Source organism: Herpailurus yagouaroundi, unplaced genomic scaffold (genome assembly GCF_014898765.1).
Source record: "Herpailurus yagouaroundi ecotype Mexico unplaced genomic scaffold, PumYag 188, whole genome shotgun sequence".
Classification (NCBI taxonomy): domain Eukaryota; kingdom Metazoa; phylum Chordata; class Mammalia; order Carnivora; family Felidae; genus Herpailurus; species Herpailurus yagouaroundi.
In genome coordinates this window covers 11,260,940-11,287,909 of record NW_024412419.1, presented here as the reverse complement: position 1 = coordinate 11,287,909, position 26,970 = coordinate 11,260,940, and positions in this window count along the sequence as shown.

Genomic DNA, 26,970 nt, shown 5'->3' with positions numbered 1-26,970 from the left:
TCTGGATGTGCAAGCCAGACAGACAGCAGTTCCCCGGGAGTGGGCAGGCTCGCTGCTCAGCACATTCTACCAGGAGCCTTGACTCCCACTCTTCCCATGCCCTTCGGGGTCCAGGCCAGTTCCCGCCTAGCCTTAAACGTGCAGCCCAATGCCTCCTTCTCAGGAAAGTCACATGGGCTCTCGCTCCCTCTTTGATATCCTCAAAGCTAATTTTAAGGCAAGTATCATATTTTCTTTAAGTTTATTTATTTATTTTGAGAGAGACAGAGACAGTACCAGTTGGGGAGGGGCAGAGAGAGAGGGAGACAGAGAATCCTAAGCAGGCTCTGTACTGTCAGCATAGCGCCCGATGTGGAGCTCGAACCCATGAAGCTGCAAGATCACGACCCCAGCTGAAACCAAGAGTCAGACACCCAACCGACTGAGCCACTCGGGTACCCCAAGTATCATGGTTTTTTTTTAAATGTATTGGAGCTGAGTAGGCATATAGTTTAATTTATTCGTTGCCCTTTGATAAATACTTTTAAACAATGTTTATTTTATTTTTGAGAGACAGAGAATGAGAGAGAGAGAGAGTGGGAAGGGGCAAAGAGAGAGGGAGACAGAGAATCCCAAGCAGGTTCTGCACTGTCAGCGCAGAGCCCGATGTGGGGCTCGATCTCACGAACCATGAGATCATGACCTAACCTGAAATTAAGAGTTGGACACTTAACTGACTGAGCCACCCAGTGCCTCACTGATAAACACTGTTGTACCCCACTCCTTGTAACCTTAATCTGACAGCATACTTGTGCACAGGAAATGCTCAGAATTTTTCTTGGAATGAATGAGAGAAATATCAATCCTGTCCTTTCTGAGCGACGAAGACCATGGTCACCCTTCTTCAGTGAGACAAGCAGGGTAGTTGGGATGGTGATACACCCAGACAGACTCAGAGACCATGGGACTGATGTAATGAATGAAAGTGTGTGCACATGTGAGCGTGTGTAGGAGGAGGGAGAGGAGGGGGGCGCAGGTACCCCCAATTAACAGTGCAATGCCAGGCACAAAATAAATACTCCATTACCTGCACATTCTCTCCTTTCCCCATATTCTGGGTGGACTCTTTCAGGGCTGTAAATACAAAAATACCCTGAAGGAGCTGAAGCAGGGGAGAGGCAGACAGTAACACCTGGCAAAGGCAGCAGACAACCCCTTGGCAGAATGCCTCAGATTCCCGCCACCCACATTGGTTCTGGAATCGGCCTTGTATCTGAGCCTAAGATTTCCGACTCCTTCTGAAATGACCTTCAACGACCTGTTGTTCGAGTTTCACTCTCCATTCTTGGTGCCAGCCCCAGGTTTCAAAGTCCTGGCCCACCATTCCATTCTGGCTCTGCTGCATCACATTTTTGGTTCTTTTCATCTCTGACTCCTCCAAATGTTATTCTTCTACAGAAATCATCTTGGAGGAGTTGCCTAATTTGCTTCGCTTTAGTTTTTTCAAAAGCCCCTCTTGCTCCAATAATCTGGGACTGTATTTTAATCACCACAGCTTGAAGGCTTTTCTACATGAAGACCTACAAAATTTTAGGAGGAGAGATGATGTCCCTTTGGGAAATGAGCTGAGGCACATGTCATTCCCCAGGCAGCCTCTTTGCCTCACACCGTAGAGTTCTTCTACTTTCCTTCCATTGGTGAATGGACTTCCAGTCTGTTGTGATGCTGGACTGCACACCCAGAGTCTTGGAGCTGTGTCTTATTGTCCACGAATTCTTTTCAAGAAATCCTATAATCCTGGCTTTAGCCATCCATGATGAGAAAATGTGGCTTTTCAGGAAGGAGCCTTTCCTTTAATATCTACATAAAATAAGTCAAGGGATGTGGGACAATTCTGAGATTGTCTCCTTGCCCTATGAAAAATAATACTAAAAATGAGCTTTCCAACTAAGGCAATGTGGAAAATGTTTCTTTCCATCATCAGAGGCCAATCTACCAGCAGATAAATAGAACAGCTTGTGAATAATTCAGTTATGTTCCGGGTGTGCCTATTAGCAGTGCTTGAAACAAATATCCCAGATATCTTTGAGAATGGGAGAGTGCAAGGGAAAGGAATATGCTGAGAGCAGGTCTAACATCCCAAGGCCCTCTGACCAGGTTGGACGCCTGGATCCTGTGGAGGTTTTGCATCCAGAAGTTACAGGCATTTTTCACTCAGGTCAAGGCCCATCCTCATGCTGTGGTCATGTCATCAGCCAGTGATCTACTGATATCGCTTCTACACTCTTCCCTTCCAAGGCAGCCACGAAATTTTGAGGATTGCCTCCATCCTCAGTTCCAGGAATGGGCTCTGATTTGTCTAATTAATCAGGAAAGTTGTATTCCCTTGCCACAATAATTGGTGTGAGCTACTCAGGCCTAAATTGATGAATCCTTGGCTGTCTTCTGGCCATGAGGATTGGTGGTGTAATGGCTTTATGGTTCATTTCAGGTCATTGATATGTAAGGAAGAATGTGGTGGGAAATATGAGAAGTATCTTCCCACTTTCTCCGATCCTTTGAAAAAATACTATAGCCACTTTGCTTCTTTAAGCTTGAAAGTGAACTCAGTACATAGAGAAGAACAGAGCTGAGTCACTAACAGAAAAACAGCCTACAGCATTGGATTCAGGCATCCTGGAGGTCTCCTTTACCTCTGGGCTTCTGGTTATATGAATCAAATCATGTATTCACTATTTAAATTAGCTCTATGGGTATTTCTATTATTTGCAACATAAAATAAGCTAACTGATGTAAGGAAAAGGTTATAAAGTTGGTGGGAGAGTTGGTAAAGTCAAAGACTTCTTTGTGATGAGGTCTGAAGAGAACTTGAAGGAGTTTCCCAGCAGAGAGAAAAGCATATGAAAGATAAGGAGGCAATGGTGCTCTTTGGGAAGTTGTCAGTGGTTCTAGGTCTGGTTAGCTCGTGCCTCCAGGAGGAGTGATCTGGGACAGTGAGCTCCTTGAGGACTCCATGTCTTCTTCATCTGTGAGTCCCTAGTGCCCAGCACCGTGCCTGGCACATACCTTGTGGGCAAATAAATCAGTGAAGGAATGGATCTTTTATCCATCCAGGCCATTCACATCAACAGGTATAAGAAGGGTTTTGAAAAGACAGCAGCGAAGAACACTGGAACAATCAGTTGCCAAGTTCAAGACAGTAGTGGCCAGAGTGACATGACTTAGTTCTCTCCGGTGACACAGTGAGCTGGAGAGACACTGAAGAAATTGGGACATTATGGGACCTGCAGTCAGAAGAGCAATCTTGGAATTCATATTTGTAGATGTGGTGCCTGTTTGTTAATCAAATCCTTTTTAGAGGTGCTCCATTAAGAGACTTGCAGGCTTGCAGGGATTGAAGATCTGCCTGGTGGGCATGTTTCCTGGAGGTGATGGGATGGCTTGAGCTCTGTGGGGAGTGACAGTCCTGTGAGATTACTCAGAAATCAGCTCCAGGGACTCCGGCCCAAGGACTCCCAGACTAATTATAGTATCAACTGCATGATCAGTGCCAGCCAGGCCTTCTCAGAAGCCTGAAATCAATCTCTCTCATTTTGCTTTTATTTCTTCACCAATTGCAATACAGAAATCAAATGGGGATAGCTTAGACTTTAACATGTGCTTATCTCTTTTGTGGGCATCACTGAAATCAGAGAGCTCAATTAAGTCATCCAGTTGCCAGTATGGAATCCACGGATTCCTGGCGAGAGGATCTGAGATCCTACATTTCCCTCTCTAACCTCTGACGTCTTGCTCTATCAGTCATCCATTCCTCTCCTGTTTCTGAGCCTCATGCTTCATCTTGGTGCTTTGCATCGCGTGTATTTCTGTCTTAGGAAACACACAAACCTCACTTCTCCACCAGCCACATTCTTCTCTAGTTTGTGCCTCATTTTCCTCCTTCACATCTCTACCCAAATCCTCAGAGATGGTGTGGGCCTGGACTCTAGATTCACCATCTGCAGTTCTGCACCATCATTCTGAAACTGTCCATACCTGGCTTCCGTCCTGGCCATTCTCCAAAACAGCCCTCACCAAAGGCAACCTTGACCTCCTGGTTGCCAGATTCATTGGACGTTAACATGCCAAAGATATTTAGATGCTAGTACAATTGTCATCAAACTGACAGACTTTGCAGAATCTTTTAGAGCAAATAGGGGTAGAAACTAGGAGAGCACACATAATATGATGCTCCCAGAAGAACTGGGATGGGGTGTTCTAACAATGAAACAGCTTTACAAATCTTTGTCTACTTACCACGAGCCTGTGGCCTGGAGAGCCAAAAACGGTCAGCTGAATGTTAGGGCCAGGAAATTAGGACTCGAACCCAGCCTCTTGATTCTAAACACTCACTGAGGACTCACTTGACACCAGGGACTGTTCTAAGTAGTTTACAATTATAAGTCTTATAATAACTCTATCAGGTAGATGCTGTTACTCTCATCCTTATTTTGCAAACAAGAAAACTGAGGTACAGGGTGGTAAGTAACTTGTCTGAGGCCACAGAGCTAGAAGTGGAACAAGATGAGATGAGACTCCAGAACCCACTGCTTAACTGCTAGGTAGCCATTGCTACCTTTCCATTGTCTTATCTTTCATTGTTTATCCCAGATTCTTCCCAACCAAGGTGTGTGATATGCCTCAGGTAGTTAGAAGTGGTCCTAGATGTTAATCTCCTCAGCCCAAGGACAGTTGGATGGGACTGGTTCACTTTCACTGGTAGCTTCCTTGACTCTTCATTCCAATGGGTCACACAAATGTCAATTTTCATGTTCGGCATGACGTGTAACAAATAAATATGGTCCATGTAACGGCTTTATTAAGATAAGCACTCTGCAAGTATCTGTTGATTTATTCAAATAGTTATGTTATTATGCTGTTGTGTATAAACCTCTCAGAAACCTTGTAAATGCCACTTAAAGTTTGCAGCGGGATGGGGTGGAGTTGGGATGAGGGGTGAGCGATGGGAGGAAAGGGAGAGGATCTGAAAGTGTTCATTACAAAGGAATTAGTGTTCAGTTGGTTTCTACGTAAATAACGTATCCTGAATTTCCCATGAGACTAACCCTGCTCTTATTATTCTAAAATGCTCCCTTGAAGTCAAAGTCACTATTAATTATAGAATCCCAGTATAAAATGAAAGAGACTTCTAAAGCAGAACTACTACATGTAGAAAAAGGGTCACGCCCTGTAGGCTTTTCATAGCCTTGCATTAGCTGTTTGCCCCAAGACAGATTTTAATAATTAAGGGTATTACTAAAAGCATACATTTTTGCTAATTAGTAAAATACATAATCCCCTTAATTACCCCCCATTCTATGCTACTATTATAATAAAAATACCTCTTAATAGTACTTCAGCCTTCAATAATACAATACCTACATTTTCACAATAATTTGTAAAATAGTCTCTTCTCTAATATCTGAAATGAGGGTTTGACATTAATGGGAATATCCTCACGTCTGCCAAAATCTTTAGGAAGATGAACCTCCCTGTGAGCCTTTCCATGAACTGGAACCCTCAGAGGTGGAGCTCAAACTCCCCCCCAGGACCTTCCTATTGCTCACATTCCCAGAGTGTTTTGCCCATCTGCTCTGAGGGAACCACTGAAACCAGTTTTGCCACAACACAGGGGCAGAGGACAGCATGTGGGGAGTCTGGCTGGAGCAAGGGGCTCTGGAGTCCAGGGAAAGAGGAACCGGGTCAAGTACTTGTTCTCATGGGTTCACGTTTCTGCCCCTTAAGGGTTCACCCTGTCAAGAACTTCACTCCTCTTAGAGAGTCTGCTATGTCCTTATGTTAAGAGGATCATTCTCTGTTGAACTATTTTTCGTTGTACTGAGGAAACACAGCCCTGGGTTGGGGTTGGCTGGTATATAGTTCAGTCTGATGACTGATGGATGTGGTGTTCAGTTGTATGTATGGCTGCAACAAATTACCACAAACTTAGTGGTTTAAAGAAGCACAGATATATTATCTTAAAGTCCTGGAAGTCAGAAGTCCAAAGTGGGTCTCACTGGGCTCAAATCAAGGTGTCAGTAGGACTGAATTTCTTGATAGAGGCTCTGGGGGATAAACCATTCCTTGCCTTTTCCAGCTTCCAGAGGCTGCCCACATTCTTAGACTCATGACCTCTTCCATCTTCAAAGCCAGCAATCGCTGATCACGTCTTTCTCGGATTCCATCACTCTGACATTGACTTTTATGTCTCTCTCTCTTCCATATTTAAGGAACTTTTCTTGTGTCTACCTAGAGCCCATCTGGATAATCTTGGATACACTCCCTATTTTGAGATTAGATGATCATCAACCTTAATTCCATGGCCTATCTTAATTTCTCTTTGTCATGTCATGTGACATAGGCACAAGTTCCTGGAATGAGGACATAGACATACTGAGGAGGCCACTCTTCTGCTTACCACAATGGATGGTAGGTCTGGTGGCTGCAGCATGACTTTTGGATCATGTGGCCCTGAGGCCATTTTGTCTTCTGCTTGGGGCAGCTGGCACAGTTGCAAGAGTTTTTGGCTGGCTTATTGATCAGCTGGCTGATATTCTTGATGTGTCCAGAGAATTCAACAGAAATACTTAAATGCTGAATCCAATTTGTTACCTCTACCGCATTCTTTGCTGCTAGTTATGTCTCACTGGTGTCCTGAGGTTAACGTAGAGCCTAAAATCACTACCACCGTCACCACCACGACTACCACTTTCTTCTTCTTCTCCTTCTATATTACCTCCTCCTTCTCATAACACCTGACTTTTACCGAAGACATCAAACATGTGTCAGGAACCAGGTTAACTTCTTTAACAGAATTAGCTATTTTAAGCCTCATAGCAATCCTGTGATCTAGGTGTTACTTTCCCATTTCATGTATGAGGAAGTTGAGGGAACAATGCACGTGCCAAACACAAGACTGATATTATCATGTAGATCTGAATCTCCTTCCCAAGAGGTTGGGGATTGGGAAAAACTAACACGTGAGCTTAACAAAAAGGGACACAGTCTGACTTTAAATGATTCCACTCACCCCTCTGAAGTGCCATCAGAAGGGTTACTTGCAATATCCATGGGGCTGTCCAGCTATTTAACATGTATTCAGTGTATATTCTCAGCCAGTCAAGAAGGTCTGATCTGGAGTAAATATGTCTCCTAACTGGGACTTTGCTTTTCATAGGTGCATTAAAGAGGAAATCTCAAATATTCAGATAGATGGTAGTATAATTCTCAGCAAGTCTCTAAAATCTACTTGATGGAAGCTAATTGTTATAGAAAATGTAGGCAAATGTAGACAAACGACCCCACAAAATAGTTTGAAGGGGCCTCTCTAAATAGAGATGATTCAGAGTTTAGGCTGACTAGTCAAGCAAGGCCACATGCCAAACTTTATTTTTTGCAATAACAATATTACAGGTGCCCTGGGCTCCTAACTCTAATGCATTTGGCTGTGGGGTTTTATAAATTTAGGTTTCTAAATTTATATCAAACAGACAGTTCAGGTGGTAATGAAATGCTTTGGGTGAGTACAATTTTCTTTTCAAAAGGAAAGTGACAAAGAATTGCCAAGGTTTGGGGGGATAATAACATACTTTATATTTAGCCAGTGACAATCCTCCACCAAGCTCCAATTTCTTGGACAAACATTACAGAGATACAGATCTTCATGATGCCCTTGAAAGGTAAGTGGTCGGTGACGCAATCCTAGTTTTTTCTGAGTGAAGTGAAGCATGGGGAGGCTGCCCTTTCGAAGGAACACTCAAAGCAGTGTAGATCTCCCAACCTCAGGGCACCAGGACCTCATGCACTTGGTAAGGTTATATCATGGCTTCTGGAAATACAATTATATTTACCAGATCATGCAGGTCTCCAGACATTCATGAGCTTGGAAAAAAATTAATCCCGAAAAAAAATCTCAGACATTTCTAGTTTATCCATTGATGCATCTCCCTGGTTATTCTTTGAGGGCTTTTAAGGGACTGTGGCTTGCTGGGGCTGCTCTAACAAAGTACCACAAACTTGTTTAACACAACTGAAGCTCTCTGAGGAGAGCATTCTCTCAGTTTGGGGGGTAATAGTGTCTGCAAAGCCTGCTTCCTCCAAAGGCTCTAGAACAGGACCCTTCCTTGCCTCTTTCTAGCTCCTGGTGGTTGCAAGCAATCCTGACTTATAGATACATCACTCCAGTCTTTGCCTTCATCTTCACATGGCGTTGTCCCTGTGTTGTCTCTGTGTGGAAATTTCTCTCTTCTTATAAGCACACTGGTCATTGCATTAGAATCTATATATATATATATAATCCAGTATAAACTCCTCTTGACTTGATTACATCTGGAGGGACCCTGTGTCCAAATAAGGTCACCTGCACAGGTACCCAAGGTTGGGACTTCAACATATCATTTTGGGCACAGGGACTATCAGACCAACTGAGACTCAGCCATTGCAGACTTCTCTATGTGACAATTTGAGAGGGGCAGTGATTGTAATGAATGTGATCAACTTAACATGTTGTTCAGTGACCCAAGTTAACACTCCATCTCCATACACACAGCCAGGTCAGGCCTTAGAAGATGCTGGCTTTGCAGCAAGACTCCAGCATCATGGCAATGGCTTCCTTTCTCTGATGATGCATTCAGGAGCAATTTTCTGTTTAGACAAAGGAGAAGGTTTGGAAAAAATGATGGTGGAAGAGTTAAAAGGCTCAAAGGGGGAAAGAGAAAAAAAGAAGTCTGTAAAGTGACTACTGCCCGTGAGAAGCCCAATTCTTATAGTCCAGAAACCCCCCCCCACCCCACTCCCACCCCCCTGAGCCCTGTGTCTGGAGCTGCTATGAGCCAGTACCTGTCACCAGCCCTACTGAGGAAGCACGCGATGCTTGAGATTAGCAGTGTGGTCTCGTCCTTTTCCACTTCAATATCAGCAAACTAATCCTGTATCAAGTCAGATCTCCTAAAGCTAGAGGTCTCACTACCATTACTCTCACACCCATAAAAATGTCTCTGGAGAGTGGCTATTTAAGAGGATGTCCTTTCCTTTTATCGAGGGGCCATATAAGAAATGACTAGATAAAGCATGTTTCTATATCTTCTATAAAAATGCTACTGAAGAGTACCCCCTCCATTGTCCCATGTCCCTTACATAAAGCTCTCTGTAATGATTGCCTCTTAAAAGTTGCTGCTAGAGAAAGGTTTGTCTTTCCTGTCACCCTGTTTTTCTTGTTAGCAGGGAAAAGTAGCACTGACAATTTGGAGGAGTTTTATGGTGGTTTGATTTTTGGCTTTGTTGTCAGAAAACAATGAGGGTCTGAGCGAATACTTTCTACCAGATGTTATGTTAGTTGTTTTTGTAGTGCAACCCACCTGTCAGAATAAAAGTATCATCTTATAAGATGGCTGGTGTAGGCCGACCTATGGTATTGTCTGCCCAAAACTGGCTCCCGGGACACAAGAACTTCACTCTGACGGCCATCTGGGGGCTACTAAGTCCAGATACCTCAATGTAACAACACCCAGAGTGGCTCTTCGGTATTCTGAATGTCGCTGTAGAATTGCTTGAAACTGGCCAGCCCCACATTGTGGAATGGTAAGTGTATACTGTTTGGCACTTACATAATTACATGAATTATAGAGGATTTTTAAAAAGATGCATAATTAATAAATATATGACTGAATAGGCCAGAAGCATTTTGGCCAGGTGCCCCTTATTGCTACAGCTGCCAGATGACCAGTCTTTTGCTACTTCTTTCCATATGTAACGATTCCATGTGCTCCAGCCCATCCCCTGCCATTTAATGCTTTTGGTTGTTCTCGCAGGCAACATTATCGCCACAAAATCTGGGGGTATCTGCATTTCAGAACAGCCTTTCACGGTTATATACTCTGGGTAGGGGAGTCTGCAGAGAGATGCTTAGAGGCTGCAGAAACAGCCCAGTGCCTGAGGCAGGGCATAAATCTGGCATCTACACTCACCTTCCCCTTTATAAATTATAGAGGAAGTTTGTATTTGTGTGTGTGCGTGAGTGTGTGTATGTATGTTTGTGTGTGTGCATGCTTAGATGCTATTCTATTCCCTGTAAGGAAGCATCTTCAGAGTTTTCTGCATACGAATTCATTACCTCCACCTCAGCTCACACACTCCATGGTATGTAAACAAAATTTTACTCTGTCTAGAAAATGAATGAATATGTGCCTAGGTCCTCTGGGTTTGAAAGCATGCATTTTGAAGAGCAGTCTTTGGAAAATATCAGTGGAGCGCTCAGTGACAGAATGCTGAAGAAAACAAAAAAAACAGCAACAAAAAAAACCCATCAACTGCCTTTGGAATTGAAGCAGTGAAGATGACCTACAGCATATTCATTCATTCATTCATTCATTCATTCATTCATTCTCTCAGCAATATTGCTATTGAGCATGTACTAGGCACCAAGCACTGTGGTAATAGTGAAGCATAAATAGACATTTAGTGGGGGTGTCAGGACTTCATAAAATATGATTAATCACACAAATATAAAACTCCAGCTGTGACTAAGTGGCATAAAGAAGGAAATGGTGCTACCAGGAGCCACTAAGGGAAGAAGTGACCTGCAAAGTGAGTTAAGGTCTAGTGGGAATGCCCTTCATTCACAAGAGAGTGTTATTCATTCTCAAGAGAGTGTCTCCCTCAAGCATTTCACAGTGAGCCAGTCCGTCAGTCCCTAAGCAGATGGAGCCTGAACAGTCTCAGAGCACATCAGCGATGGAAGAACCTGGCACAGACCCTTCATCCTACAGATGGGGGTGTTGAGGCCAAGGCCACCATCGTGGGGAGTGTCACCAAGAACTTCATCGTCCCCTCCTGACGGTGTTTTTCTCATACTGTTGCCACCCCTAAAACCCTCTGATATGCATGAATATACAACTATTTGGTTGTCTGTTTACTTTCCCTCCCCGACTAGAAGGTGAACTCCATGAGGACAGAGATTTGTGTTGGTTTCATGTGTTGCCTGGGACACCCTTGGCACATTCTAGGCACTGTTGCAAATACTGAACCCAGCTTGTAGTTGGTGTTTACTAATTGTTATTTCCTTGCCCTTTGTCACCCTTTGCTGAGGTGTGAAGGTGATACCTATGTTCTGTTCTTGGCTGTCTGGTTATCCCAGTACAGGGAGGGTTGAGACTTCCCATGATGAGTCACCTGGGTGATGTTGTTCCCTCCATCTTTTGGTTTGCAAACTAGTTTAACCAGTCATGTTTTGAGGCTGGGAGGAGGAGGCTAACCAGTACTGAGTCAGTAAATGCAAAACACAGCATCAGAGTAAGGAGTGTCCTTACAGGAACAAGAAAGGTTAAGGAAAAACAAAACGGTCAGAACCCAGAGTGAGATCTCCAAGTTAGCCCTGGTTCTGGAAGTAGAGATGTGGCTGACCATAGTTGGGCACTCAGAATAATCAGTTAGCATTTGGGCTTCCGTTTGGACTTACATTTGGCTGCAAGGTACAAAAACAAAGCCCTACAGTGGCATAGAAAAGTCCATTTTCCTTACAAGTACGAAGTCTAGGCCTGGGCCCCTGTGCAATGAAGTTCCCAAAGATGCAGGCTACTTCCATCTTTCTTCTCTGGCATCCGAAGAATGTTGGCTTTTCTCCTCACACATCCTGCCTCATGATTATAAACTGGCCCCTGTACCTCATGGCATCGTGGTTACATTCTCAGCAGGAAGAAGGAGGAAGGGCAAATACGTGAAGGGGCCGTATCACACAAACCTGTTCCACTTTTAGAAGGAAAGCAAAGCCTTCCCAGAAGGTCTACCCAGTGAATTGTTACATCTCCATGACCAGAATTTGTCATGGCCACTCCCAGCCAATTACTAACCAAGGGGAATGAGAAATCCACCATTAATTAGTCAGGATTCATTGCTCAATGGTAATGGAGTATGTCCACCCTTCTGAGGATCAATGGATCTCTCTAGTTACCTGAACAAATCATGGCTCCATTAGAAGGGAAGAAGGGGACAGGGAATAAATAGATTTTGTACAGACACTGATAGGGCCTTCCATAAGGCTCCAGCCTCAGCCACTCCATACCCCTGCTCACTTCAGGCTCTGCCCCTCAACTGGGTCCATGCAAAACTCCTGGGAACCTCTGGACCAGCTTCTGTTACTTGATGGATAGAGAATACACAACTGGGAACCCAGTTTGGGTTTTCTCATCCTTCCCCATAACTTCTCCTGATACTGCGCCCAGGAATCTGTTGGAAGGTCTCATTCTGAATGTCTTCACTGTGTATGATGTCATCTATTGTCACAGTCAAGTTCCAGCTTATGGAACTGAGTCTATGGAGGCAAAGTGGGGCTATGGGGTACTCATTAGATTGGGGTAAGAAGCAAACAAACAAACCTGAGGAAGAATTCTGCATTGGCGCCTTGTTAGCTTTGTGGTACAACCAACATTCTCTCTGATTCTGTTTCCCCTCATTAAATGGTGATGGTTTGAAGGATCCAGTGGGATAACAAGTTTGAAAGTGTCTTGCCAACTGAAAATACCATCATACAGATAAGCTCATATCTTACCTAAGCGAAGCCTTCTGTTTTTGTGCTGTGTTTCTGTTTTGAAAGTGGAGTGGAGTGTGAAACTGAGGAGACTTGCTGTTACAGCTTGAAGAGTTTGGAAACAGAATGGAGTGATGAAGCAGAAGGAGCCCCGGACTTCTCAAGAAACCAGGGTTCAAGGCCCAGCCTTGCCATTTGCTTATGATGTGACCCTCAACATATCTGTTACCCTCTCCGGGTCTGTTTTCCTCGTTTGTAAGATACCTATGTCATAGATTTACAACAATAATGAAGTCAAGTTGACCATATGAAAGCACTTGCATAGGTGCTTGCACATAGTAGGTGCCCAACAAGTATTTGTGAAACTGCTGCTTGATCGATACGGTAGGCCAGTGCATGGTTGGCGATGGCTCTGGAAGTTGTATAAAATCATTTCAGGATCAGTTAGGAAAGCCCAGGGAAGAACATCTCATAGGGAGACCAGTCTAACGCAGTGGGAGGAGAGGCTGCCCTCAAAGCCCACTTGGAAGTCTGTCCTGCCAGGGTGGTCTCTACTGTACTGTTTAGGGGGTTCTTTCAGTTCCTTAGGAAAATTCTTGGTGTTCTATGTGGTCTGCTGAGGCATCATTCTCTCTGTTCAGCTCCAGTTAACTCAACGAGCATGAATAGTCTCTATTTTTTTTTTTTTTTTTTTTTTTTTTTTTTGCGTAGTGAATATAAGAACAATACTATTTGGTCACTGCCCTTGGAATTGGTTGCAGTTTATTGGGGACAGGGAAAAAGTAGTTCTTGAGGTTTTATCTTATGCCCTAAGGAGAGAATTTCTTCACTGCTATAGTCCCAGTGCCCAGAACAGTGCTTGGGACATAGTGGTCACTTAATAAATGTTTGCTGAATGGGTCATTATAGGTTTGAATGGGGTAGTCACCTTCAGCCATCTCCAGATTCTCCCTTCCCTCATTGGAGATGATCAAAAGGATGTTTTCGTTTTCTTTTTTTCTTTTTCTTTCTTTTTTTTTTCCATTGGCAGTTATGACCATGCTTATTCAAGCAAGCATTGGAGTATAGTATTGACATTTGGAATCTGAATTAGATAATAATTATTCTAGAAGACCTGCTATATTCCAGGCATTGGCTAGATGTTTTATAGTTACTACCTCTTTCTTACTTCATAGTAACAGATGTAGTAGCTTCTCCTCCTTTCACATGAAATTGAGGCTCAGAAGTTAAACTTCAAAGCCATGCGTGTGTAAAATCCTATTCTCAACATCATACTCTGCTTAGTTTTTGGCAGTTTTGGTCTCACTCAGATGTTCAGGAAGAATCGCAGTCCCTATAAGAGCTCCAGTCTACATTTATTCCACTGGAATGAGGATAAGTATAGTTTTTTCAGTAAAGAAGAAACTATTTCTCCTAAATTGGATTAAACCAACCCTGAGTCTACTTTATCCCCCACTTTTTGAAAAGCCCATGGAGTCATACAACAGATAAGATTATTGTAATAGCCACACACCTACCAAATTTAGAGAATATTAGCAAAAGACAACTTCCCAGCTCTTACAGAAGTAATCTCAAGCAAGATTATGTTTCCAAAATTAGATATACAATAAAAACCAGACCTACATAACTTTTGCCAAAGACCATAGCCAAGATGTAGCAGTATCTAGAGGAAGAAAATGATTTAGAGACACCAAGATGAGAGCAACTCAACAATTGCACGTTTCCTTCTTGCCAGTTCTAACTGTGCCAACAGTCCAGAAATTATCTTACACATAGATTGAATTCAGTAGGAAGAAGTGTTTCATCAAGAGCTTGCGGCAATGTTTATATCTGAGGTGAAATCTACCGATTGCATACAGCCTGCTCTTTCAGAGACTAACACCAGAAATGGAAACATTCCTAACTTCCTAAAAAATTGCAGGGGTTGTTTGGTGGCACCCCCAGTCATTAGGACTTACCTGGTGTCCTTCCTCCCCCTGCCATCCTTTAAATATCTAAATGCCTAAATCCCTACCTTCTCTTTGAGCCCTGGGCTTCTCAGTCCCCAGTTTTGAACTGAACGTGGGTTTGGCCAGAGATAAATCTCTGTCCTGATTTGAGCAGACACGCACAGGGGTAAGGGTGAGGTTCTCATATCCTCCACTCTCTGTCTTCCTCCTTTGCTCTGCACGACCTCAGTCCATTTGTAACTCTGTGTCCTAGTGGTTGCTGCTACTGCTTCCCTCTCTAAAGATTTCAGCTTGCCCCGATAGGTTCTATTTTGTTCTCACGTTTGTGTCAGCTAAAGAGTCATGCTCACCAGATATGAGACTCATATTTTGTTGCCCTCAGGGTCCAGTGACGCCCTCTGGCACCTGCTCCTTATCTTTCTTCAGCTTTTGAATTGTCCACTGTGAGTGACTTCTGTTCCTTCAATAGCAGCAGACGGTCTTCCTGGCCATCACTTGCCCTGCTGTGTTTCATTTCTGTTTTGCTCCTGTTCCTTTCAAGCAGGCCTTGCTGAGTTTTGTAAATATGACCCTGTTCATCTTCTTTCATAAATTGTTCATCTTCTTTCTCTGCTACGTATAGAATTTGACTTCCTTTCCTTTTTGGACCCATTGTCTGGTTTCCTGACATATTCCTCTAGATTCTATTTGTGGGTGGGTTTTCCTGCACTGAGATATGTTAAGTGACTGAATTCTGAGTTTATTAAACATCTACTCCTCAGATAAATCTTATTTGCTCTCATCTTCCTGAGTTAAATGTCTCCACTCAAGACCCCTTTCCTGCCGTCAAAAATATAACTTAGGACAAAACTAAATGTATATAGTATTAAGCATACCTAGTCTTTTCTAACTAATAACTTAAATAGTATGAATGTTCTGGAAGTTCTCTTCAGTGGCATGAATAGTGATTTCAGTACCACCCACAGAGGAGGGTGTAGTGTGGGAGAGGAACTAGATCTCGTAATTTCAAAATGTACCTAACAATGCTTGACATTTTCTGCACTGGTACTCCCCATCTTCTTGGCTAAACTGTTTCAATTTTTCCACCTCTACTTGGTATAGCTGTCCTAGTATTAAAGGGTTGGTGGGGCGCCTGGGTGGCTCACTAGGTTAACTATCCAACTCTTGGTTTTGACTCAGGTCATGATCTCATGGTTTGTGAGTTCAAGCCCCACATTGGGCTCCATGCTGACAGCGTGGGGGCTGCTTGGGATTCGCTCTCTCTCCCTCTCTCTGTGCCCCTCCCCCACTTGTGCATGCTCTTTCTTTGAAATAAATAAACTTAAAAAAGAAGTTGGTTTTATAATTGTATTTTCCAGGAACACTCTTTGACAGCTTTAAGGGGCATGCCTCCCAGAGTTTGGGCTGCTTCTGGAATTGGCTCCTAGAGTTCTTGCCTCCCTTTAGGGGGAGAGTATTCCCTTGTCCTTATGTGTCCATGAAGGAATGGCTCCGAGACACATTGTTAGAACAACAGTTACAGCCCCTTGTCATCCCCTTATGCTTCTCTGAGTGGAAAAAAGAGATTTAGCTTATGAGCTGAATGTTAGGAGTTGAACATCATTGGCCCATCTTTCTCATTTAGGCAAGATTAAGATGACGGATAACACTGTTCCCAGTGCCCAAGGCTGATTCTTTCTTGAGGAGCTGCCTTGACTATAATGAATTTCTCTTCTTTCATGTAACAAACTTTTCAAGAGGCAGATTCTGTCCCTTCAAGGGAAGGAAGAGGAAGGAATAAGGACATGGTTTTATCTCGATGTTCTATCTGTGCCTGAGTAGGTAAGTTCAATTACTTGTGGGGTGGAGAGGTAAAGTATGGGGTAGGGATGTAACAAAAACTATATGTGGCCAAGGTTAAAACTATGTTCTCCAAACCAGAGCCTCTAGAAATAATGCTAATATATTTTTATCCTTAATGGATACATATTTCAGTTTCTCAGGAGGATCTGAAACTCAGAAAAGGAGGGTGGTGTGATTTATTTACCCCTTCAAATCCAACAGCCTTTGCCCAGCCAGGTCTCTCTAGATTTGAGTCTCCCGTGCTGGTGGAATAATGGCTGGCATGCCTCCTTTTCTATCTTTAAAAGAAGTGCCATCCAGACATCTCTCTTTTCCCTTTTCACGTATGTTCAGCCTAATCTCAAAGTTCACAACGTTTCTTGGAGGGAAATCCTTTTCTTCCTCTAGCTCAATCAAGATGTCATTCTTCATTTTTCACGTACTCACAGCAATTCTTGTGAAGGAAGGATTCAGACCTTTACCTTTTTCCTTTATGAGTTGATACTGTTCTTCCTGGAGTTCCTCATTAGATCTGATTTCTAGAGATTGAAACTTCCAAATATTTACTTCCATTGAGTTTTTCTAGATCTTCACGCAATGAGGGTTTTTATTCAATTATATGATAAAGTTTCTTACAATGTTTAGAATGTTCTTGGGTAAAAGCAATGAAAAAGCCAACTAATTTGGATTAAATTTATTGGTTCACATATCTGGAAATTCAGAGGAAACATAGACTTTAGAATGAACCAGAGATCCAGCTTCATTCTGCCTCTCTTGGCAATGCCCTTCACTTTGGGTTGGTTTCCTTCTTAGTCTGCTTTTAGCGGTTTGTCCTTCATATCCATGGATAGCAACATCTAGAAAAAGAATAGATGGTCACTTCTGGATATTTTCCAGAACAAGGAAGAAATTTTCTAGAGAGTCCCCTGTAAACTTTTTCTTAGATAATTGCCCTGTACTGCGTCTCAAGTGCATTCCTGAAGCAGTCATGGCAAGGACCACTCCTGGGGCTTGGGGGCACATGAAGTCAGTGGGGAGGGATGGATAGAGTAACTAGAGAGGGATTTTGCTTGGAAGGCAGGATGTAGGACCTGGATGTAGGAAGACAATCAGAAATTCCTGCCTTAGCTCATTCCTCTAACAATTCACTGATAAAATCATACCTCTGGGGTCGAATCCATGGTCTAGATCACAGAAATCCATGACCATGGCCAGGAGTAACTTGGTACCAGGTAGTGGCCAGCTGATTCTAAAAGGTTAGGGACAAATAAAATGCATACTAGAAATCCCAAAATACCTTCCAGAGCTTTGGAATTAATTTAGCATAAGAAGAAGAAAAGTCTATTTGAAGTTGCTGGTCTAGAGCCACTTACTTACTTGTAGCACTGGTATTTTAAAGGTAAAATATTCATGTTAATGATAAGCTGGTAATTAATATGGATATTCATGGTTTATCGTCCTGGCTGAGAAACGCATTTCATTCATCAGTGAATAAAACATAAAAGCTCTGCTTGAAGAAAGCTTTAATTACCCAGAAGGTACAACCATTTGAAACCTGCATGTACAATACATGCATGTGTATGCATAAGTGTGCATGTACACACACACACACACACACACACACACACACACACACACAACTCAGGGCTTGGGCCCTGACACAGGAATGCCTGCTTCTGTATGGAGGAGAAAGAGAATATTGACCTCTTGGGGCAGGCAGGTTGCCAAGACTCTGCTGGGTAGTAAATTTTATTTCAATCCTGCCATTCAGAGAAAAGGAAATCCTCTTTTAGGTAACCTGGGTTCTCTAAGAAATAGACACTAAGACAGGATTAAATACACAAAGATTATATTAGAGCAAATGCATGTGTAGAAATGGATAGAATCAGGGCAGGCCAAGAGAGCACTCACTCAGCGTTCTGTGCAAGTCTGGCCCGGGATGATGAACAGGACAGAAGTTTGGGGAGCAATGTCCAAGACTGCTGAGCTATCTAAGGAAGGTTCAGCAAAGCTAGTCGTGAGTCCTTGAGCTGAAGTCAGCTGATCGACGTGTCCCCAGAACTATCTGTGGTAGCATCCCTGCTGTGCCCTGTCATTGGAGCCAGAGCCTTCCTGAATCCTGTGTGAGCCTGAGGCAAAGGGAAAATCAGTGATGCTGATTCTGACTTTATTTACCATTTTGATATTTTATTCAGGGCTTTTTTTTGCAGTAATTCTTATTAAAAATGTTACATCAAGTATCATTTATATTTATTACCAAGTTCTTTGGTACCTCTTCAGCTTTGTACCCAAGGCATCGTGCCTCCCGCTGGTCCAGGCCTTGATTGGCACAGTGGCTGATGTGGCCTGAATGCAGGCACTGGCAGGTTTTGAGGCACAGCCGCTGGGTGCCGGCCAGTAATGCTCCCAGGAGCAGGAAGGCTGGGAGATGCGTTCTGGTGGCCACCATGCCCTCTCTTGGGGGGAAGAGGGAGGGGCCAGGAGAAAACACCCATCTGTGAGAATGGTGGTGCAGTAAAGAACATAAATAACAAAATCATCGTGTTCATTCTATTTGAGAAACTATTGAAAGGAAGCCCAGAGCCAGTAAATCTCTTTGGTCTGTGTCTTGTGAGGATGGTCAGCCATTCGCCTCTCCATACTGGAGGTTGCAGGCACTGAAGTGACATCCCCAAAGCTTCTCGTCTCTGCTCTCCGTGTTTAGCAATCGGTCCAGATACTTCTGTCCTGTCTCTCTGCTTTCAGTGTGGCTGGTAGCTGGCACCGCCAGACTGGCCAGCTATGCGGATGGTGTGCTTACATCTTTGTATTTGGCTTGTCTACACAGCGCTTCTTTCCAGAGCACACCCTTGGCTGCATGGTCTGTGGACAGGCGATTTGTGACCTCCCATGTTTTTAGGGATCTGCGACCTGACATCTGGGATGTGACAAGCTGGCTTGATCCTTGGGGTCCTTAGACTTTTCTCATCTGGTAAGAGGATTTTAAAAAGTAAAATGAAGGGAGCTTGGTCACACAAACCTTAATTTCCAGGTTAATTAAAAATTTAAGCCTTTTCTTTGTACACAATACCAAAGTGCATGATGTGTTATAAACCTTCTTCCTGATGACTCCACTGGTTCTTAGAGCAATCATTTACCACCCCTGATTCTGGCTCAGCTGTGTCAGGGGTTACTCTATGTCAGACAGTGGGCAGTAGGGAGTATCTTGATTCTAATCCCATTGACAGAGGAGTATAGGTGTTACTGCCTCCAGTTCACAACTATAAAAGTTGAGGTTCAGGAAAACTGAGACTTGGCCCAGGTCACTCAGCTGGGACATTGTGGTTCTAGAATTCCAAGTCTGCATGCTTGACTTCTGTGGCTGGCTCTTTGCTGTGTTTCTTCCCATGGACTGACAATGAGGGGCTTATTTCTAGGGAAATCATTGCTGCGTATTGATCTAGGTACAACTATCTTGTAATCTGATTAATCACTAGACATCCATCTCAGTGACAGTCCCTGGCAGAAGAGCTTATGTGAACAGTGTCATGGCTGGTTTCCACCAGGAGAGACCAGCATTTGCTCCAACTTACTGACCAGACCACTCAATCAAATTTTATAGTTAGTTCGAATTAGCACTCCTGTAGCTGTGAATTCTTCTGTTTGTTTTTTCTTTCAAAAACTGCAGCTGAATTTGTATCTAAAAAGATTCAAAGTTTTCCTTGACTTTGAAAGAATCAAAGATAGAAATGTCCAATGTGATTATTGCTATAAAAACCCCACTAAAAAGGCAAGGAGGGAAACTAACCCTCAAGATAACATGGGAAAATTATATTTGCGTAACATAAACTGAGTCTCTCTAGCTTCTTGTGGCAAGGGATGATAGGTTCACCTTGAATTAAAATTATTTAGCTCTGGGGTCTTTCAAAATGGACTTTATTTTTCTATTTCAGAATGTCACTCTTATGATCATTCCAGGTATAGGAAATGATATCTCTCCTTGGGCTTCATGTAACCAGTGGGTAGCGTCATTTATACAAACTCATCACTGTGTAATATCTGGTGCTATTAAAACCTATGTGCTCTTAAATATTTATAATGAGAAAAGTCATATTCAGCATCTCACATGCATTATTAACGGTCTCTAAATACATCTTCTAAATCAGTTACAGTGTGTATTGTACCCCTGCCATGAAATTTACCTTCCCAATTCAGTTTGTACGTTTGTGGCCAAGGACTGATGGGTCTCCAAGGAGTATTGTGACCCAGATTCGGTTTCCATATGTTCAGTGCTTCCCAGGGTTTTCATATCCGTTCACTTGCCGACTACTCATATGTGTATTCATTTTAATATAAAATTAAAATCTCTCATTGAGATTTCAAGAACATGTTAAAAGAAAGAGAATACTTGACTATGTTTGGGACAACCTGAGTTCTAGTCCTGGCCTTGCTGTGGACCTGCGTGGGTGCCTGGAGGCAAGTCCGTGTTGGCCTCATTTTCCTCATCTGTGAAAGGAGGACTTTGGATAGGTGGCTTGTTTCCTGCAGAGCATGGGAGGCTCAGGCCACACACCTCTCAGTCTGGAGGACAACTGTGGGACCTGGACAGAGCTTGGCCAGTGAGACATGCTGCTGGGACCGAACAATCCAAACTTTAGAAAATATACCACAGACAAGTGTAATTTCCCTGTTTGGGGTGTGGTGTGGTCAGATTGCACTTTTGTGGCAAGGACTTACCCTGAAGGAAATGGATCATCCCACTGTTGGCTGTTCTTGAGCAGGAAATGCTATGGCTCTCAGAAGTAGGGAGAGGAAGGTTTTCTTATTGGTATAGACTAAATGTTCATGTCCCCCCAAAATTCATACGTTGAAATCTTAACCCCCAATGTGATGGCACTAGGAGGTGGGGCCTTTGGGAGGTAATTAGGCCATGAGGGTGGAGCTCTCATGAATGGGATCATGCCCTTGTTAAAGGAATACCTGAGGATTCCCTCTCGTTTGTGCCATTTGAAGACACAGTGAGAAGACAGCCTAGGAAGTGGACCCTCACCAGACACTGAATCTGACACACCTTGATCTTGGACTTCCTAGACTTCAGAACTGTGAGAAATAGATTTCTATTGTTTATAAGTCGCCAGTCTATGATATTCTGTTACAGCAATCTAAAATGGACTAAGACATTTATTTAGTAGAGGTCTAAACTCATAGCCTAGAAAGTATGGTGGGGAAAGGGTAGATTTGATAAGAAGTTAGGTGGGATATGGGTGGGGACCCTGAGGTTGGGTTTAGGCTTTAGAGTTACAGCTGCTAAATCCTTCTTTCTCTTTACTTAGATCCTTGGGTCTTCACTTTGTTTTCTTGACATAATTGTGTCTGAGTTCTACTACAGGAAGTTAAGGAGAACCTGTCCCTCCTGGTGGTACAGCTGGGCTGTCAGGGAGGTTAGTGCAGCTGGGCCAAGAGTCAACAGCTACAGAGGAAGAAGCATGGAGACTAGACCAGGAGGCCAGCTGGGAGGTCTGGAGGAACTTGTTCTAGAGCCCATGGGAATCCTCTGGAAAGCTCTTGGACATAATGGGTGACAGCAGGATGTGTATCTCCAGCAGGGTAGGGAGGTAAGATCATCTTGTATGCAGTGCTGAAGATCTTAGCTTTCATCTAGGAAATGGGAGGCAGTTCAGGTCTTTTGAGTCAGGCATCAGTGTATCATTTTTATATTTCATCAAGGAAATCCTGGAGGCAGTGTGGGAATGTAATGGGAAAGAGAGATGGAAAATAATCCAGTGTCACTCTTTGCATGTTATGTCAGGCTTCATAAATGCCTGCAACTCCATTTAGGGCTTCAGATGTCTGGTGTAATTGGTCTGTGTATGTCAAGCTCTCATTTTGGACTCGAGATTGTCCAAAGCCCTTATTCATCTCTTCGGTAGAGTAGAGGGCAGTTCATTCATGATTTTACGTTTTCACTTAACATATTGATAGCCTTTAGTATTTGAGGTCTTCTAAAAGAATAGGAGGGAAAATCTAATTAAGAGAGAGAGAGAGAGAGAGAGAGAGAGAGTGTGTGTGTGTGTGTGTGTGTGTGTGTGTGTGTGTGTGTGTACGTGCGTGGGTGCACGTATGCCTGGGTGCCCATGTGCCTGTCCATGTGTGTGCATATCCAAGCATGTGTGCACTGATTGGATTTTATAACATGAAACCCCAAGTGCATGATGAAGAAAGCACCAGCCCAGAAGTCAGTACACCCGTACTCTTATACTGGTCCTATGTCAATCTGCTGTTTAACTCTGGGTAGATCACAACTGACCTGAGATTCTGTTTCCTTCTCTGTCAAATGGAGGCAGGGAGTGAACTAGACCTTGAAAAAGCTTATCAGCTGTACCATTTTTATGTTATAAATAACCCCTTCCCTCATATCTTAGAGCTGGTACACACTTTACAGATACTGTGCGTTGTTTAAATTCCATGGCGTGCTATGTATTTTAGGTAGGAAATAATAAATAACAGAAAAAGAGGGAAGAATATATTAGATTTGACCTTGGCAGTTTCATTTTTAAAAATGTTTTCTGAATGGTGTGAACAAGCAAAAAAATAATCTAAGCCAACAACAGATAAACCTTTTACCATGGAAACCATGAGACAATAGATGTTGTGCTGTGGAAATGAGTGAAACCGACAGGATGAACGTGGAACACGCACTGTAGAGAGATTTGTACCTTGCAGGAGACTTGGAAAAATAAGATCTTTTGGTATCTGCACATCAATAAGGAATGAAGGTATGAATTCAGAAATATGACATTACAGTCACTTATTTTAAAATAAGACACATTTTAATATATTCCAGAGCAGGATTTTTCAGCAGCAGCACTATGAGACTTTGGGCCAGATAATTCTTTGTCATACGGGGCTGTCCCATACATTGGAGTATATTTGGAAGTATTCTGGGCTACAAACTCGATGACCATAGCATCACCTCCCCTTATCCTGAAGCAGAAGAAATTAAAATTATCTCTAGACATTGTTGAATGTCCCCAGGAGGACAAAATTACTCCCATTAAAAATTTTTTTTTTAATGTCAATTCATTATTGAGAGGCAGAGAAAGGCAGAGTTCAAGCATGGAAGGGGCAGAGAGAGGGACAGACAAAGAATCAGAAGCAGGCTCCAGGCTCTGAGCTGTCAGCACAGAGCCTGATGCAGGGCTCAAACTCTCAAACCACGAGATCATGACCTGAGCCGAAGTCAGATGCTTGATTAAGCCACTCAGGCGCCCCATAAAATTACTCCCATTTGGGAACCACTGTCCTACGGTCAAGATTTTTAAAAAGAGGAAGTAAGCATAGGCTTTAGGGCCAGAAAGACCTGGTTTCTTTCTCAGCTCTTTTGTTTGCTAGTTGTTTGACCTCAGACAATCTACCCATCTGTTGGAAGCCTTGGCTTCTTCACCTGTTAGAAAGAGATAATATTGGGGCACCTGGATGGCTCCATCGGTTAAGTGTCCTATTTTGGATTTCAGATCAGGTCATGATCTCATAGTTCATGAATTCAAGCCCCACATTGGGCTCTGCACTGGCAGTACAGAGCCTGCTTGGGATTCTCTCTCTCTTGCCCTCTCTCTGCCCTTCCCTTGCTTGCCTTCTCTCTCAAAATAAATAACCCTAAAAAAATTTAAAGGAGATAATATTGACAATCTCACTGGGTTAGCGTAAGGGTCAGATTATATAAAATAACAAATATAAAGGGTCTGGACTATAGGTGCCCAGCATGGGAAGGCAGTCCTGGTGATGAACAGGAAAAAAGGAGAAAGCAAGCCCTACTCTAGGTTAGAAAAAGGCATACACTGTTAATAGTCATTCCCATTTACATGTGGATGAGAGAACCGATATCATAATCCCAAAATGTTCCTTGTACCTTTAATCAGAAAGAAGTGATATTTACTGAGTACCTACTGAGTATCCGTCAGACACTGTGCTAGCCCCTTTATATTTATCGCCTCCTTTAATCTCTCAAGAGCCAATTGTGGTACTCATTTATGACCATTTTGAAATTAGATAACAGAGGTTCCAAGAGATGTGGTATCCCATCGAGTGCCATACAATAATGTCAGGTTTGGCCAATTTCAAAGCCATGATTTCCGATGAGATTGATGGTCAGGGATACTGAAGTTGAGATCATTATGTTTTTATAAGGGGAGAATTATCATGAATTTGAAAACGTATGACTTTTGCCAGCAACATATCTTGCTTGAACATAAATAATTATGGCTAAGAGAGTTGGTTTCAAGGCGCTGAGTTACAGGGACCATTACACGTGTTCAAATAAGTAGGTGACTCAGTTTGAAGAATATGGAGTGTGTTTTCTAGCATGTACTCACTGCCCGAGAAAAGCTAATGGCATGCATTTGATTTATTCTAATATTCAATTAAAACTCCAGTCAACTAGATTCTCCTTTGTCAGCTTTCTTCTGTAAAAGCTGTACCTAAGAGAAATCTTGCTTCCAGTGCTCCCTGGCCCCAATCTTTCATGCTGGTAGAAGGGAAAACCCTGATTCATGGGTCAGAGAATTGGGTTGTATTGCTTTTGAAATATTGGTGCATGGTAGAAATGGTTTCCAATTACAGAGGACTGAGTGCACAATCCCCATACTGTTCTATTTAAATAACTGCTGAATCGCCAGGGCTGCTTTCCTGTTTCTAGCTCCCTGAACAAGTAAATAATGGAAAGAGGAAAAAAAAATCAGCATTTGTAATAAATAACCGTGCGATCTGGTATTGGAACCTCAGTCCTTGGTCATATTTCCTCCCTCCACCATGTTTTTCCTAATGGCAGCTCTGAAATAAAAGTTACCTTATATATATAAAACTTAGAACCCAAGCTTACCTTTTGTTTGCACCTTTAGGAATGTTTGTGACAACATGTTGCAACGGAAAATAACACCGACTTGGGAGTCAGGCAGATGTAGGGTTGAATCTCAGCTCTGTCATCAGCCAGTGTTGTCAATGGAAATATCTCATACTTTTTGGAGTTTGAATTGCATGAGCTTTGAAGTCAGACCAACCGGGTCAGGAAACTTAATCTCTGTGAGCATCTATAAAATGGATAGGTCCTCATATGACTTGCAGGGTGAAAATCGGGGTAATATATGTGAAGTCTCAAGCATAGTTCCTGATATATGTCAGGCTTTTAGGAAAGGGACAACTATTATTGCATCATTAATATCAGTTTCCTTGTTAGAGCAATAGAAGAGATTACATTCAATTTATGTTATAAAATATACTGAGCTGATAAAATGCAAGTTACGCTGACATTAGGTATACAGATGAGTTTTTAAAAATTCTCACAGGGGAATTCTATGTGGATCAGAGGTTGCATTCTTTTAGAAATGGCCTATGGTTTTGTGAGCTGTTCTATGACACTTGGGTGATGGGGTTTGTTAGTACCTGTCATCCAACATTCAATTAGTTGGGGGAGAGATAGGAGGGGTGTGTGTATGTGCCTGTGTGTGTGTGTGTGTGTGTGTGTGTGTGTGTATGTGAGTGTGTGTGGGGGGGCGGGGGGAGGAAGAAAGAGAAAGCACAAGGGAGCATGGGCTTGCTGCCTACCTGTGTCATCAAGATAAGGGGAATGCTTTTTGATGACATCTCCTCTGACTGGCAGGCCGGGGGAGGCAGAGGCAGGCATGCTCAGCAGCCAATAGGATTTAACAAAAGGATCCCAGAAGTTTACTGCATGAATGGATTTAAAGGAGTCATTTGGTCCAGGCCCAACTGATGCTTGAATCCCTGATACAGCTTGCCAGGAAGACATCTCCCATTCTCTGCCTGGGTGCCTCCACAGTGGGGAGCTCACCACTTCTGAAAATGATGAGTTGTACATTTCAGAGAAGAAGAGAGTTCTTCTCTGGGTGGAGCCTGGCCTTGTCTACCTGTTACTCATTCCTGGGTTCTCATTCTGACCTCTGGGGTGACACAGAGTAAGTCCATCTCCCCCTTCCAGTAAGGCGTTCCGGATCTCGAGAGCACCTGTCATTTCCCTTGGATCTCAGCACCCTCATTCTCCTTGATGGCTTGTCAGGGGCTGTGCTGGAAGGGACATTGATACTTGTACACTGAAGAGTTAGTGACATGGTAGCATGGGGGGAATCGGATATCACTAGAATCTGGGGTTTCTTAGATGTGCCTGTGTACAAAGAGGGGTGTCCTGGTTGGCAGAAAGAGCTGGGGATGTGGACCTTCGTGACCTTGTACCATCACCTGACTTGTCTACGTGTCACTTTCTATGAAATGGAGAGAATAACATTCCCATCACTTGTGATGAAAAAGTGTGTGTGAAAATAGTCTGTAAGTTGTGAACCATTTATACCTGTGATAGTGTGCCTGATGATAATGGCTGAAGACATTTTTATTTTTTTAATTTTTTTAATGTTTGTTTATTTTTGAGAGACAGACAGAGTGTGAGCGGGGGAGGGGCAGAGAGAGAGGGAGATGCAGAATCGGAGGCAGGCTCCAGGCTCTGAGCTGTCAGCACAGAGCCCGATGCGGGGCTCGAACTCACAAACCATGAGATCGTGACCTGAACTGAAGTCAGATGCTTAATTGACTGAGCCACCCAGGTGCCCCATGGCTGAAAACATTTGTGGTTATCTCTTTAGTCGGTCCCAGAGAAACTTCATAGAAGTGTTA